General features: G+C 49.2%; 15 non-coding genes across 15 annotated transcripts; all 15 read left to right on the forward strand.

Annotated features, from left to right (window-relative positions):
* The first annotated feature begins 30 nt into the window (after nt 1-30).
* Nucleotides 31-104, forward strand: trnan-guu (transfer RNA asparagine (anticodon GUU)). The gene has a single exon. It is a non-coding gene; the product is annotated as a tRNA-Asn (tRNA).
* Nucleotides 105-1,461: 1,357 nt separating this feature from the next.
* On the forward strand, nt 1,462-1,534 carry trnak-cuu (transfer RNA lysine (anticodon CUU)). Its single transcript has one exon. It is a non-coding gene; the product is annotated as a tRNA-Lys (tRNA).
* Nucleotides 1,535-1,660: 126 nt separating this feature from the next.
* On the forward strand, nt 1,661-1,734 carry trnan-guu (transfer RNA asparagine (anticodon GUU)). The gene has a single exon. It is a non-coding gene; the product is annotated as a tRNA-Asn (tRNA).
* Nucleotides 1,735-3,091: 1,357 nt separating this feature from the next.
* Nucleotides 3,092-3,164, forward strand: trnak-cuu (transfer RNA lysine (anticodon CUU)). The gene has a single exon. It is a non-coding gene; the product is annotated as a tRNA-Lys (tRNA).
* Nucleotides 3,165-3,290: 126 nt separating this feature from the next.
* Nucleotides 3,291-3,364, forward strand: trnan-guu (transfer RNA asparagine (anticodon GUU)). The gene has a single exon. It is a non-coding gene; the product is annotated as a tRNA-Asn (tRNA).
* Nucleotides 3,365-4,806: 1,442 nt separating this feature from the next.
* Nucleotides 4,807-4,879, forward strand: trnak-cuu (transfer RNA lysine (anticodon CUU)). Its single transcript has one exon. It is a non-coding gene; the product is annotated as a tRNA-Lys (tRNA).
* Nucleotides 4,880-5,005: 126 nt separating this feature from the next.
* Nucleotides 5,006-5,079, forward strand: trnan-guu (transfer RNA asparagine (anticodon GUU)). The gene has a single exon. It is a non-coding gene; the product is annotated as a tRNA-Asn (tRNA).
* Nucleotides 5,080-6,436: 1,357 nt separating this feature from the next.
* Nucleotides 6,437-6,509, forward strand: trnak-cuu (transfer RNA lysine (anticodon CUU)). The gene has a single exon. It is a non-coding gene; the product is annotated as a tRNA-Lys (tRNA).
* Nucleotides 6,510-6,635: 126 nt separating this feature from the next.
* Nucleotides 6,636-6,709, forward strand: trnan-guu (transfer RNA asparagine (anticodon GUU)). Its single transcript has one exon. It is a non-coding gene; the product is annotated as a tRNA-Asn (tRNA).
* A 1,357-nt stretch (nt 6,710-8,066) lies between these two features.
* On the forward strand, nt 8,067-8,139 carry trnak-cuu (transfer RNA lysine (anticodon CUU)). The gene has a single exon. It is a non-coding gene; the product is annotated as a tRNA-Lys (tRNA).
* A 126-nt stretch (nt 8,140-8,265) lies between these two features.
* Nucleotides 8,266-8,339, forward strand: trnan-guu (transfer RNA asparagine (anticodon GUU)). The gene has a single exon. It is a non-coding gene; the product is annotated as a tRNA-Asn (tRNA).
* A 1,442-nt stretch (nt 8,340-9,781) lies between these two features.
* On the forward strand, nt 9,782-9,854 carry trnak-cuu (transfer RNA lysine (anticodon CUU)). Its single transcript has one exon. It is a non-coding gene; the product is annotated as a tRNA-Lys (tRNA).
* Nucleotides 9,855-9,980: 126 nt separating this feature from the next.
* On the forward strand, nt 9,981-10,054 carry trnan-guu (transfer RNA asparagine (anticodon GUU)). The gene has a single exon. It is a non-coding gene; the product is annotated as a tRNA-Asn (tRNA).
* A 1,357-nt stretch (nt 10,055-11,411) lies between these two features.
* Nucleotides 11,412-11,484, forward strand: trnak-cuu (transfer RNA lysine (anticodon CUU)). Its single transcript has one exon. It is a non-coding gene; the product is annotated as a tRNA-Lys (tRNA).
* Nucleotides 11,485-11,610: 126 nt separating this feature from the next.
* On the forward strand, nt 11,611-11,684 carry trnan-guu (transfer RNA asparagine (anticodon GUU)). Its single transcript has one exon. It is a non-coding gene; the product is annotated as a tRNA-Asn (tRNA).
* The last annotated feature ends 1,239 nt before the right edge of the window (nt 11,685-12,923 follow it).

Raw genomic sequence — 12,923 nt, forward strand, 5'->3', positions numbered from 1 at the left:
TAAGCTGACCCATGGACTGGCTGGCCGTAGGTCTCTGTGGCGCAATTGGACACCGCGTTCGGCTGTTAACCGCAAGGTTGGTGGTTCGAGCCCACCCAGGGACGAATGGTGTTTTTCGTTGACGTCCGGCCATGCAACCACCAACACATCTGCAAAATTTAGCACACGTGGGTCCACTAACACATCCGTGTCATTTCGGACGCATGACACGACGTTTCTTGGCCCCTTTTAGCGTTTACAGCTTGGTCAGTTGCTTTGTGTTCAGAGAAGACAGCGGGTGTTGTGAAAGTTTACATCAGCTTATGTTTGCTGTGGCGCGTGGATGGAATACTCATGTTTTGTTCCTGGTTGTGGAGGCCTGTGTTCCAGAGAGGTCCTGCTCAAAACTCCTTTTAAAACACCATCGAGCATCCGTAATAACTTCCGACATTGATCGAACGTGGATTTTGTTCTCATAAGGAGGGCACCGGTAACTTGTAACCTCTCAGGCTCTCAGGCATGAGGTCAATCGATTCGGCATAGGCCTATATGTACTAGCGTTTTTGATTCCGGTTGGAGGTTGTGTCCCTCCAACTCTTTGTTGTATGACTCACTTTTATCTTTGGATATTTGGAGAAGTTTGCCTTCGGTAACCGCTCTCTCACTCGACAGACCGAAACGGGGGGACGAATGGTGTTTTTCGTTGACGTCCTGCCATGCAACCACCAACACAGCTGCAGAAATTAGCACACGTGTGTCCACTAACACATCCGTGTCATTTCGGACGCAGGAAACGACGTTTCTTGGCCCTTTTAGCGTTTACAGCTTGGTCAGTTGCTTTGTGTTCAAAGAAGACAGCGGGTGTTGTGAAAGTTTACAGCAGCTTATGTTTGCTGTGGCGCGTGGATGGAATGCTCATGTTTTGTTCCGGGTGGTGGAGGCCTGTGTTCCAGAGAGGTCCTGCTCAAAACTTCTTTTAAAACACCATCGAGCATCCGTAATAACTTCCGACATTGATCGAACGTGGATTTCGTTCTCATAAAGAGGGCACCGGTAACTTGTAACCTATCAGGCTCTCAGGCATCAGGTCAATCGATTCGGCATAGGATTATATGTGCTAGCGTTTTTGCTTCCGTTTGGAGGTTGTGTCCCTCCAACTCTTTGTTGTATGACTCACTTTTGCCTTTGGATATTTGGAGAAGGTTGCCTTCGGTAACCGCTCTCTCACTCGACAGACCGAAACGGAACTTTAGCTCCGGGTTGTGCATATTATTGGCCTGCTCTACTGGGTCAAATTGTATCCCCCAACAACAGATATGGCTCAAACAAACAAAGTACACTCTAAGCCTACCTCTAGGCTTAACCCTGACTTTACCCACAAGAGGCTATGCCAAGCCTGTGCCAAATGTGAGGCTCCCTTTCACGGGCGCAATTTAGGCACAGATAATGGCCGCGACCAGCCCGAAGCAGGTCACCTTAGTTGCCCGGCTAGCTCAGTCGGTAGAGCATGAGACTCTTAATCTCAGGGTCGTGGGTTCGAGCCCCACGTTGGGCGCATCTATTAGCCCTCTCTCTTCCCAACGGGGTCTCGGATTCCAGCGTGGAAAGCGAGTCCACCATTGCCGGAAAAGTTCAGGTCTGCTTTTTTTTATAAGCTGACCCATGGACTGGCTAGCCGTCGGTCTCTGTGGCGCAATCGGACAGCGCGTTCGGCTGTTAACCGAAAGGTTGGTGGTTCGAGCCCACCCAGGGACGAATGCTGTTTTTCGTTGACGTCCGGCCATGCAACCACCAACACAGCTGCAGAATTTAGCACACGTGTGTCCACTAACACATCCGTGTCATTTCGGACGCATGACACGATGTTTCTTGGCCCCTTTTAGCGTTTACAGCTTGTTCAGTTGCTTTGTGTCCAGAGAAGACAGCGGGTGTTTTGAAAGTTTACATCAGCTTATGTTTGCTGTGGGGCGTGGATGGAATACTCATGTTTTGTTCCTGGTGGTGGAGGCCTGTGTTCCAGAGTCGTCCTGCTCAAAACTCCTTTTAAAACACCATTGAGCATCCGTAATAACTTCCGACATTGATCGAACGTGGATTTTGTTCTCATAAGGAGGGCACCGGTAACTTGTAACCTATCAGGCTCTCAGGCATGAGGTCAATCGATTCGGCATAGGCCTATATGTACTAGCGTTTTTGATTCCGGTTGGAGGTTGTGTCCCTCCAACTCTTTGTTGTATGACTCACTTTTATCTTTGGATATTTGGAGAAGTTTGCCTTCGGTAACCGCTCTCTCACTCGACAGACCGAAACGGGGGGACGAATGGTGTTTTTCGTTGACGTCCTGCCATGCAACCACCAACACAGCTGCAGAATTTAGCACACGTGTGTCCACTAACACATCCGTGTCATTTCGGACGCATGAAACGACGTTTCTTGGCCATTTTAGCGTTTACAGCTTGGTCAGTTGCTTTGTGTTCAAAGAAGACAGCGGGTGTTGTGAAAGTTTACATCAGCTTATGTTTGCTGTGGCGCGTGGATGGAATGCTCATGTTTTGTTCCGGGTGGTGGAGGCCTGTGTTCCAGAGAGGTCCTGCTCAAAACTCCTTTTAAAACACCATCGAGCATCCGTCTTAACTTCCGACATTGATCGAACGTGGATTTCGTTCTCATAAAGAGGGCACCGGTAACTTGTAACCTATCTGGCTCTCAGGCATCAGGTCAATCGATTCGGCATAGGATTATATGTGTTAGCGTTTTTGCTTCCGTTTGGAGGTTGTGTCCCTCCAACTCTTTGTTGTATGACTCACTTTTGCCTTTGGATATTTGGAGAAGGTTGCCTTCGGTAACCTCTCACTCACTCGACAGACCGAAACGGAACTTTAGCTCCGGGTTGTGCATATTATTGGCCTGCTCTACTGGGTCAAATTGTATCCCCCAACAACAGATATGGCTCAAACAAACAAAGTACACTCTAAGCCTACCTCTAGGCTTAACCCTGACTTTACCCGCAAGAGGCTATGCCAACCCTGTGCGAAATGTGAGGCTCCCTTTCACGGGCACAATTTAGGAACAGATAATGGACGCGACGAGCCCGAAGCAGGTTACCTTAGTTGCCCGGCTAGCTCAGTCGGTAGAGCATGAGACTCTTAATCTCAGGGTCGTGGGTTCGAGCCCCACGTTGGGCGCATCTATTAGCCCTCTCTCTTCCCAACGGGGTCTCGGTTTCCAGCGTGGAAAGCGAGTCCACCATTGCCGGAAAAGTCCAGGTCTGCTTTTTTTTATAAGCTGACCCATGGACTGGCTGGCCGTAGGTCTCTGTGGCGCAATCGGACAGCGCGTTCGGCTGTTAACCGAAAGGTTGGTGGTTCGAGCCCACCCAGGGACGAATGGTGTTTTTCGTTGACGTCCGGCCATGCAACCACCAACAGTTTGCCTTCGGTAACCGCTCTCTCACTCGACAGACCGAAACGGGGGGACGAATGGTGTTTTTCGTTGACGGCCTGCCATGCAACCACCAACACAGCTGCAGAATTTAGCACACGTGTGTCCACTAACACATCCGTGTCATTTCGGACGCATGACACGATGTTTCTTGGCCCCTTTTAGCGTTTACAGCTTGGTCAGTTGCTTTGTGTCCAGAGAAGACAGCGGGTGTTGTGAAAGTTTACATCAGCTTATGTTTGCTGTGGCGCGTGGATGGAATACTCATGTTTTGTTCCTGGTGGTGGAGGCCTGTGTTCCAGAGTCGTCCTGCTCAAAACTCCTTTTAAAACACCATCGAGCATCCGTAATAACTTCCGACATTGATCGAACGTGGATTTTGTTCTCATAAGGAGGGCACCGGTAACTTGTAACCTATCAGGCTCTCAGGCATGAGGTCAATCGATTCGGCATAGGCCTATATGTACTAGCGTTTTTGATTCCGGTTGGAGGTTGTGTCCCTCCAACTCTTTGTTGTATGACTCACTTTTATCTTTGGATATTTGGAGAAGTTTGCCTTCGGTAACCGCTCTCTCACTCGACAGACCGAAACAGGGGGGACGAATGGTGTTTTTCGTTGACGTCCTGCCATGCAACCACCAACACAGCTGCAGAATTTAGCACACGTGTGTCCACTAACACATCCGTGTCATTTCGGACGCATGAAACGACGTTTCTTGGCCCTTTTAGCATTTACAGCTTGGTCAGTTGCTTTGTGTTCAGAGAAGACAACGGGTGTTGTGAAAGTTTACATCAGCTTATGTTTGCTGTGGCGCGTGGATGGAATGCTCATGTTTTGTTCCGGGTGGTGGAGGCCTGTGTTCCAGAGAGGTCCTGCTCAAAACTCCTTTTAAAACACCATCGAGCATCCGTCATAACTTCCGACATTGATCGAACGTGGATTTCGTTCTCATAAAGAGGGCACCGGTAACTTGTAACCTATCAGGCTCTCAGGTCAATCGATTCGGCATAGGATTATATGTGCTAGCGTTTTTGCTTCCGTTTGGAGGTTGTGTCCCTCCAACTCTTTGTTGTATGAATCACTTTTGCCTTTGGATATTTGGAGAAGGTTGCCTTCGGTAACCGCTCTCTCACTCGACAGACCGAAACGGAACTTTAGCTCCGGGTTGTGCATATTATTGGCCTGCTCTACTGGGTCAAATTGTATCCCCCAACAACAGATATGGCTCAAACAAACAAAGTACACTCTAAGCCTACCTCTAGGCTTAACCCTGACTTTACCCGCAAGAGGCTATGCCAAGCCTGTGCGAAATGTGAGGCTCCCTTTCACGGGCGCAATTTAGGCACAGATAATGGATGCGACCAGCCCGAAGCAGGACCGCAGTTGCCCGACTAGCTCAGTCGGTAGAGCATGAGACTCTTAATCTCAGGGTCGTGGGTTCGAGCCCCACGTTGGGCGCATCTATTAGCCCTCTCTCTTCCCAATGGGGTCTCGGTTTCCAGCGTGGAAAGCGAGTCCACCATTGCCGGAAAAGTCCAGGTCTGCTTTTTTTTATAAGCTGACCCATGGACTGGCTGGCCGTAGGTCTCTGTGGCGCAATTGGACACCGCGTTCGGCTGTTAACCGCAAGGTTGGTGGTTCGAGCCCACCCAGGGACGAATGGTGTTTTTCGTTGACGTCCGGCCATGCAACCACCAACACATCTGCAAAATTTAGCACACGTGGGTCCACTAACACATCCGTGTCATTTCGGACGCATGACACGACGTTTCTTGGCCCCTTTTAGCGTTTACAGCTTGGTCAGTTGCTTTGTGTTCAGAGAAGACAGCGGGTGTTGTGAAAGTTTACATCAGCTTATGTTTGCTGTGGCGCGTGGATGGAATACTCATGTTTTGTTCCTGGTTGTGGAGGCCTGTGTTCCAGAGAGGTCCTGCTCAAAACTCCTTTTAAAACACCATCGAGCATCCGTAATAACTTCCGACATTGATCGAACGTGGATTTTGTTCTCATAAGGAGGGCACCGGTAACTTGTAACCTCTCAGGCTCTCAGGCATGAGGTCAATCGATTCGGCATAGGCCTATATGTACTAGCGTTTTTGATTCCGGTTGGAGGTTGTGTCCCTCCAACTCTTTGTTGTATGACTCACTTTTATCTTTGGATATTTGGAGAAGTTTGCCTTCGGTAACCGCTCTCTCACTCGACAGACCGAAACGGGGGGACGAATGGTGTTTTTCGTTGACGTCCTGCCATGCAACCACCAACACAGCTGCAGAAATTAGCACACGTGTGTCCACTAACACATCCGTGTCATTTCGGACGCAGGAAACGACGTTTCTTGGCCCTTTTAGCGTTTACAGCTTGGTCAGTTGCTTTGTGTTCAAAGAAGACAGCGGGTGTTGTGAAAGTTTACAGCAGCTTATGTTTGCTGTGGCGCGTGGATGGAATGCTCATGTTTTGTTCCGGGTGGTGGAGGCCTGTGTTCCAGAGAGGTCCTGCTCAAAACTCCTTTTAAAACACCATCGAGCATCCGTAATAACTTCCGACATTGATCGAACGTGGATTTCGTTCTCATAAAGAGGGCACCGGTAACTTGTAACCTATCAGGCTCTCAGGCATCAGGTCAATCGATTCGGCATAGGATTATATGTGCTAGCGTTTTTGCTTCCGTTTGGAGGTTGTGTCCCTCCAACTCTTTGTTGTATGACTCACTTTTGCCTTTGGATATTTGGAGAAGGTTGCCTTCGGTAACCGCTCTCTCACTCGACAGACCGAAACGGAACTTTAGCTCCGGGTTGTGCATATTATTGGCCTGCTCTACTGGGTCAAATTGTATCCCCCAACAACAGATATGGCTCAAACAAACAAAGTACACTCTAAGCCTACCTCTAGGCTTAACCCTGACTTTACCCACAAGAGGCTATGCCAAGCCTGTGCCAAATGTGAGGCTCCCTTTCACGGGCGCAATTTAGGCACAGATAATGGCCGCGACCAGCCCGAAGCAGGTCACCTTAGTTGCCCGGCTAGCTCAGTCGGTAGAGCATGAGACTCTTAATCTCAGGGTCGTGGGTTCGAGCCCCACGTTGGGCGCATCTATTAGCCCTCTCTCTTCCCAACGGGGTCTCGGATTCCAGCGTGGAAAGCGAGTCCACCATTGCCGGAAAAGTTCAGGTCTGCTTTTTTTTATAAGCTGACCCATGGACTGGCTAGCCGTAGGTCTCTGTGGCGCAATCGGACAGCGCGTTCGGCTGTTAACCGAAAGGTTGGTGGTTCGAGCCCACCCAGGGACGAATGCTGTTTTTCGTTGACGTCCGGCCATGCAACCACCAACACAGCTGCAGAATTTAGCACACGTGTGTCCACTAACACATCCGTGTCATTTCGGACGCATGACACGATGTTTCTTGGCCCCTTTTAGCGTTTACAGCTTGTTCAGTTGCTTTGTGTCCAGAGAAGACAGCGGGTGTTTTGAAAGTTTACATCAGCTTATGTTTGCTGTGGGGCGTGGATGGAATACTCATGTTTTGTTCCTGGTGGTGGAGGCCTGTGTTCCAGAGTCGTCCTGCTCAAAACTCCTTTTAAAACACCATTGAGCATCCGTAATAACTTCCGACATTGATCGAACGTGGATTTTGTTCTCATAAGGAGGGCACCGGTAACTTGTAACCTATCAGGCTCTCAGGCATGAGGTCAATCGATTCGGCATAGGCCTATATGTACTAGCGTTTTTGATTCCGGTTGGAGGTTGTGTCCCTCCAACTCTTTGTTGTATGACTCACTTTTATCTTTGGATATTTGGAGAAGTTTGCCTTCGGTAACCGCTCTCTCACTCGACAGACCGAAACGGGGGGACGAATGGTGTTTTTCGTTGACGTCCTGCCATGCAACCACCAACACAGCTGCAGAATTTAGCACACGTGTGTCCACTAACACATCCGTGTCATTTCGGACGCATGAAACGACGTTTCTTGGCCATTTTAGCGTTTACAGCTTGGTCAGTTGCTTTGTGTTCAAAGAAGACAGCGGGTGTTGTGAAAGTTTACATCAGCTTATGTTTGCTGTGGCGCGTGGATGGAATGCTCATGTTTTGTTCCGGGTGGTGGAGGCCTGTGTTCCAGAGAGGTCCTGCTCAAAACTCCTTTTAAAACACCATCGAGCATCCGTCTTAACTTCCGACATTGATCGAACGTGGATTTCGTTCTCATAAAGAGGGCACCGGTAACTTGTAACCTATCAGGCTCTCAGGCATCAGGTCAATCGATTCGGCATAGGATTATATGTGTTAGCGTTTTTGCTTCCGTTTGGAGGTTGTGTCCCTCCAACTCTTTGTTGTATGACTCACTTTTGCCTTTGGATATTTGGAGAAGGTTGCCTTCGGTAACCTCTCACTCACTCGACAGACCGAAACGGAACTTTAGCTCCGGGTTGTGCATATTATTGGCCTGCTCTACTGGGTCAAATTGTATCCCCCAACAACAGATATGGCTCAAACAAACAAAGTACACTCTAAGCCTACCTCTAGGCTTAACCCTGACTTTACCCGCAAGAGGCTATGCCAACCCTGTGCGAAATGTGAGGCTCCCTTTCACGGGCACAATTTAGGAACAGATAATGGACGCGACGAGCCCGAAGCAGGTTACCTTAGTTGCCCGGCTAGCTCAGTCGGTAGAGCATGAGACTCTTAATCTCAGGGTCGTGGGTTCGAGCCCCACGTTGGGCGCATCTATTAGCCCTCTCTCTTCCCAACGGGGTCTCGGTTTCCAGCGTGGAAAGCGATTCCACCATTGCCGGAAAAGTCCAGGTCTGCTTTTTTTTATAAGCTGACCCATGGACTGGCTGGCCGTAGGTCTCTGTGGCGCAATCGGACAGCGCGTTCGGCTGTTAACCGAAAGGTTGGTGGTTCGAGCCCACCCAGGGACGAATGGTGTTTTTCGTTGACGTCCGGCCATGCAACCACCAACAGTTTGCCTTCGGTAACCGCTCTCTCACTCGACAGACCGAAACGGGGGGACGAATGGTGTTTTTCGTTGACGGCCTGCCATGCAACCACCAACACAGCTGCAGAATTTAGCACACGTGTGTCCACTAACACATCCGTGTCATTTCGGACGCATGACACGATGTTTCTTGGCCCCTTTTAGCGTTTACAGCTTGGTCAGTTGCTTTGTGTCCAGAGAAGACAGCGGGTGTTGTGAAAGTTTACATCAGCTTATGTTTGCTGTGGCGCGTGGATGGAATACTCATGTTTTGTTCCTGGTGGTGGAGGCCTGTGTTCCAGAGTCGTCCTGCTCAAAACTCCTTTTAAAACACCATCGAGCATCCGTAATAACTTCCGACATTGATCGAACGTGGATTTTGTTCTCATAAGGAGGGCACCGGTAACTTGTAACCTATCAGGCTCTCAGGCATGAGGTCAATCGATTCGGCATAGGCCTATATGTACTAGCGTTTTTGATTCCGGTTGGAGGTTGTGTCCCTCCAACTCTTTGTTGTATGACTCACTTTTATCTTTGGATATTTGGAGAAGTTTGCCTTCGGTAACCGCTCTCTCACTCGACAGACCGAAACAGGGGGGACGAATGGTGTTTTTCGTTGACGTCCTGCCATGCAACCACCAACACAGCTGCAGAATTTAGCACACGTGTGTCCACTAACACATCCGTGTCATTTCGGACGCATGAAACGACGTTTCTTGGCCCTTTTAGCGTTTACAGCTTGGTCAGTTGCTTTGTGTTCAGAGAAGACAACGGGTGTTGTGAAAGTTTACATCAGCTTATGTTTGCTGTGGCGCGTGGATGGAATGCTCATGTTTTGTTCCGGGTGGTGGAGGCCTGTGTTCCAGAGAGGTCCTGCTCAAAACTCCTTTTAAAACACCATCGAGCATCCGTCATAACTTCCGACATTGATCGAACGTGGATTTCGTTCTCATAAAGAGGGCACCGGTAACTTGTAACCTATCAGGCTCTCAGGTCAATCGATTCGGCATAGGATTATATGTGCTAGCGTTTTTGCTTCCGTTTGGAGGTTGTGTCCCTCCAACTCTTTGTTGTATGAATCACTTTTGCCTTTGGATATTTGGAGAAGGTTGCCTTCGGTAACCGCTCTCTCACTCGACAGACCGAAACGGAACTTTAGCTCCGGGTTGTGCATATTATTGGCCTGCTCTACTGGGTCAAATTGTATCCCCCAACAACAGATATGGCTCAAACAAACAAAGTACACTCTAAGCCTACCTCTAGGCTTAACCCTGACTTTACCCGCAAGAGGCTATGCCAAGCCTGTGCGAAATGTGAGGCTCCCTTTCACGGGCGCAATTTAGGCACAGATAATGGATGCGACCAGCCCGAAGCAGGACCGCAGTTGCCCGACTAGCTCAGTCGGTAGAGCATGAGACTCTTAATCTCAGGGTCGTGGGTTCGAGCCCCACGTTGGGCGCATCTATTAGCCCTCTCTCTTCCCAATGGGGTCTCGGTTTCCAGCGTGGAAAGCGAGTCCACCATTGCCGGAAAAGTCCAGGTCTGCTTTTTTTTATAAGCTGACCCATGGACTGGCTGGCCGTAGGTCTCTGTGGCGCAATTGGACAGCGCGTTCGGCTGTTAACCGCAAGGTTGGTGGTTCGAGCCCACCCAGGGACGAATGGTGTTTTTCGTTGACGTCCGGCCATGCAACCACCAACACATCTGCAAAATTTAGCACACGTGGGTCCACTAACACATCCGTGTCATTTCGGACGCATGACACGACGTTTCTTGGCCCCTTTTAGCGTTTACAGCTTGGTCAGTTGCTTTGTGTTCAGAGAAGACAGCGGGTGTTGTGAAAGTTTACATCAGCTTATGTTTGCTGTGGCGCGTGGATGGAATACTCATGTTTTGTTCCTGGTTGTGGAGGCCTGTGTTCCAGAGAGGTCCTGCTCAAAACTCCTTTTAAAACACCATCGAGCATCCGTAATAACTTCCGACATTGATCGAACGTGGATTTTGTTCTCATAAGGAGGGCACCGGTAACTTGTAACCTCTCAGGCTCTCAGGCATGAGGTCAATCGATTCGGCATAGGCCTATATGTACTAGCGTTTTTGATTCCGGTTGGAGGTTGTGTCCCTCCAACTCTTTGTTGTATGACTCACTTTTATCTTTGGATATTTGGAGAAGTTTGCCTTCGGTAACCGCTCTCTCACTCGACAGACCGAAACGGGGGGACGAATGGTGTTTTTCGTTGACGTCCTGCCATGCAACCACCAACACAGCTGCAGAAATTAGCACACGTGTGTCCACTAACACATCCGTGTCATTTCGGACGCAGGAAACGACGTTTCTTGGCCCTTTTAGCGTTTACAGCTTGGTCAGTTGCTTTGTGTTCAAAGAAGACAGCGGGTGTTGTGAAAGTTTACAGCAGCTTATGTTTGCTGTGGCGCGTGGATGGAATGCTCATGTTTTGTTCCGGGTGGTGGAGGCCTGTGTTCCAGAGAGGTCCTGCTCAAAACTCCTTTTAAAACACCATCGAGCATCCGTAATAACTTCCGACATTGATCGAACGTGGATTTCGTTCTCATAAAGAGGGCACCGGTAACTTGTAACCTATCAGGCTCTCAGGCATCAGGTCAATCGATTCGGCATAGGATTATATGTGCTAGCGTTTTTGCTTCCGTTTGGAGGTTGTGTCCCTCCAACTCTTTGTTGTATGACTCACTTTTGCCTTTGGATATTTGGAGAAGGTTGCCTTCGGTAACCGCTCTCTCACTCGACAGACCGAAACGGAACTTTAGCTCCGGGTTGTGCATATTATTGGCCTGCTCTACTGGGTCAAATTGTATCCCCCAACAACAGATATGGCTCAAACAAACAAAGTACACTCTAAGCCTACCTCTAGGCTTAACCCTGACTTTACCCACAAGAGGCTATGCCAAGCCTGTGCCAAATGTGAGGCTCCCTTTCACGGGCGCAATTTAGGCACAGATAATGGCCGCGACCAGCCCGAAGCAGGTCACCTTAGTTGCCCGGCTAGCTCAGTCGGTAGAGCATGAGACTCTTAATCTCAGGGTCGTGGGTTCGAGCCCCACGTTGGGCGCATCTATTAGCCCTCTCTCTTCCCAACGGGGTCTCGGATTCCAGCGTGGAAAGCGAGTCCACCATTGCCGGAAAAGTTCAGGTCTGCTTTTTTTTATAAGCTGACCCATGGACTGGCTAGCCGTAGGTCTCTGTGGCGCAATCGGACAGCGCGTTCGGCTGTTAACCGAAAGGTTGGTGGTTCGAGCCCACCCAGGGACGAATGCTGTTTTTCGTTGACGTCCGGCCATGCAACCACCAACACAGCTGCAGAATTTAGCACACGTGTGTCCACTAACACATCCGTGTCATTTCGGACGCATGACACGATGTTTCTTGGCCCCTTTTAGCGTTTACAGCTTGTTCAGTTGCTTTGTGTCCAGAGAAGACAACGGGTGTTTTGAAAGTTTACATCAGCTTATGTTTGCTGTGGGGCGTGGATGGAATACTCATGTTTTGTTCCTGGTGGTGGAGGCCTGTGTTCCAGAGTCGTCCTGCTCAAAACTCCTTTTAAAACACCATTGAGCATCCGTAATAACTTCCGACATTGATCGAACGTGGATTTTGTTCTCATAAGGAGGGCACCGGTAACTTGTAACCTATCAGGCTCTCAGGCATGAGGTCAATCGATTCGGCATAGGCCTATATGTACTAGCGTTTTTGATTCCGGTTGGAGGTTGTGTCCCTCCAACTCTTTGTTGTATGACTCACTTTTATCTTTGGATATTTGGAGAAGTTTGCCTTCGGTAACCGCTCTCTCACTCGACAGACCGAAACGGGGGGACGAATGGTGTTTTTCGTTGACGTCCTGCCATGCAACCACCAACACAGCTGCAGAATTTAGCACACGTGTGTCCACTAACACATCCGTGTCATTTCGGACGCATGAAACGACGTTTCTTGGCCATTTTAGCGTTTACAGCTTGGTCAGTTGCTTTGTGTTCAAAGAAGACAGCGGGTGTTGTGAAAGTTTACATCAGCTTATGTTTGCTGTGGCGCGTGGATGGAATGCTCATGTTTTGTTCCGGGTGGTGGAGGCCTGTGTTCCAGAGAGGTCCTGCTCAAAACTCCTTTTAAAACACCATCGAGCATCCGTCTTAACTTCCGACATTGATCGAACGTGGATTTCGTTCTCATAAAGAGGGCACCGGTAACTTGTAACCTATCAGGCTCTCAGGCATCAGGTCAATCGATTCGGCATAGGATTATATGTGTTAGCGTTTTTGCTTCCGTTTGGAGGTTGTGTCCCTCCAACTCTTTGTTGTATGACTCACTTTTGCCTTTGGATATTTGGAGAAGGTTGCCTTCGGTAACCTCTCACTCACTCGACAGACCGAAACGGAACTTTAGCTCCGGGTTGTGCATATTATTGGCCTGCTCTACTGGGTCAAATTGTATCCCCCAACAACAGATATGGCTCAAACAAACAAAGTACACTCTAAGCCTACCTCTAGGCTTAAC

This window comes from Siphateles boraxobius, unplaced genomic scaffold (genome assembly GCF_051911475.1).
Source record: "Siphateles boraxobius isolate OS27281-9 unplaced genomic scaffold, OSU_SipBor_1 61, whole genome shotgun sequence".
NCBI lineage: Eukaryota > Metazoa > Chordata > Actinopteri > Cypriniformes > Leuciscidae > Siphateles > Siphateles boraxobius.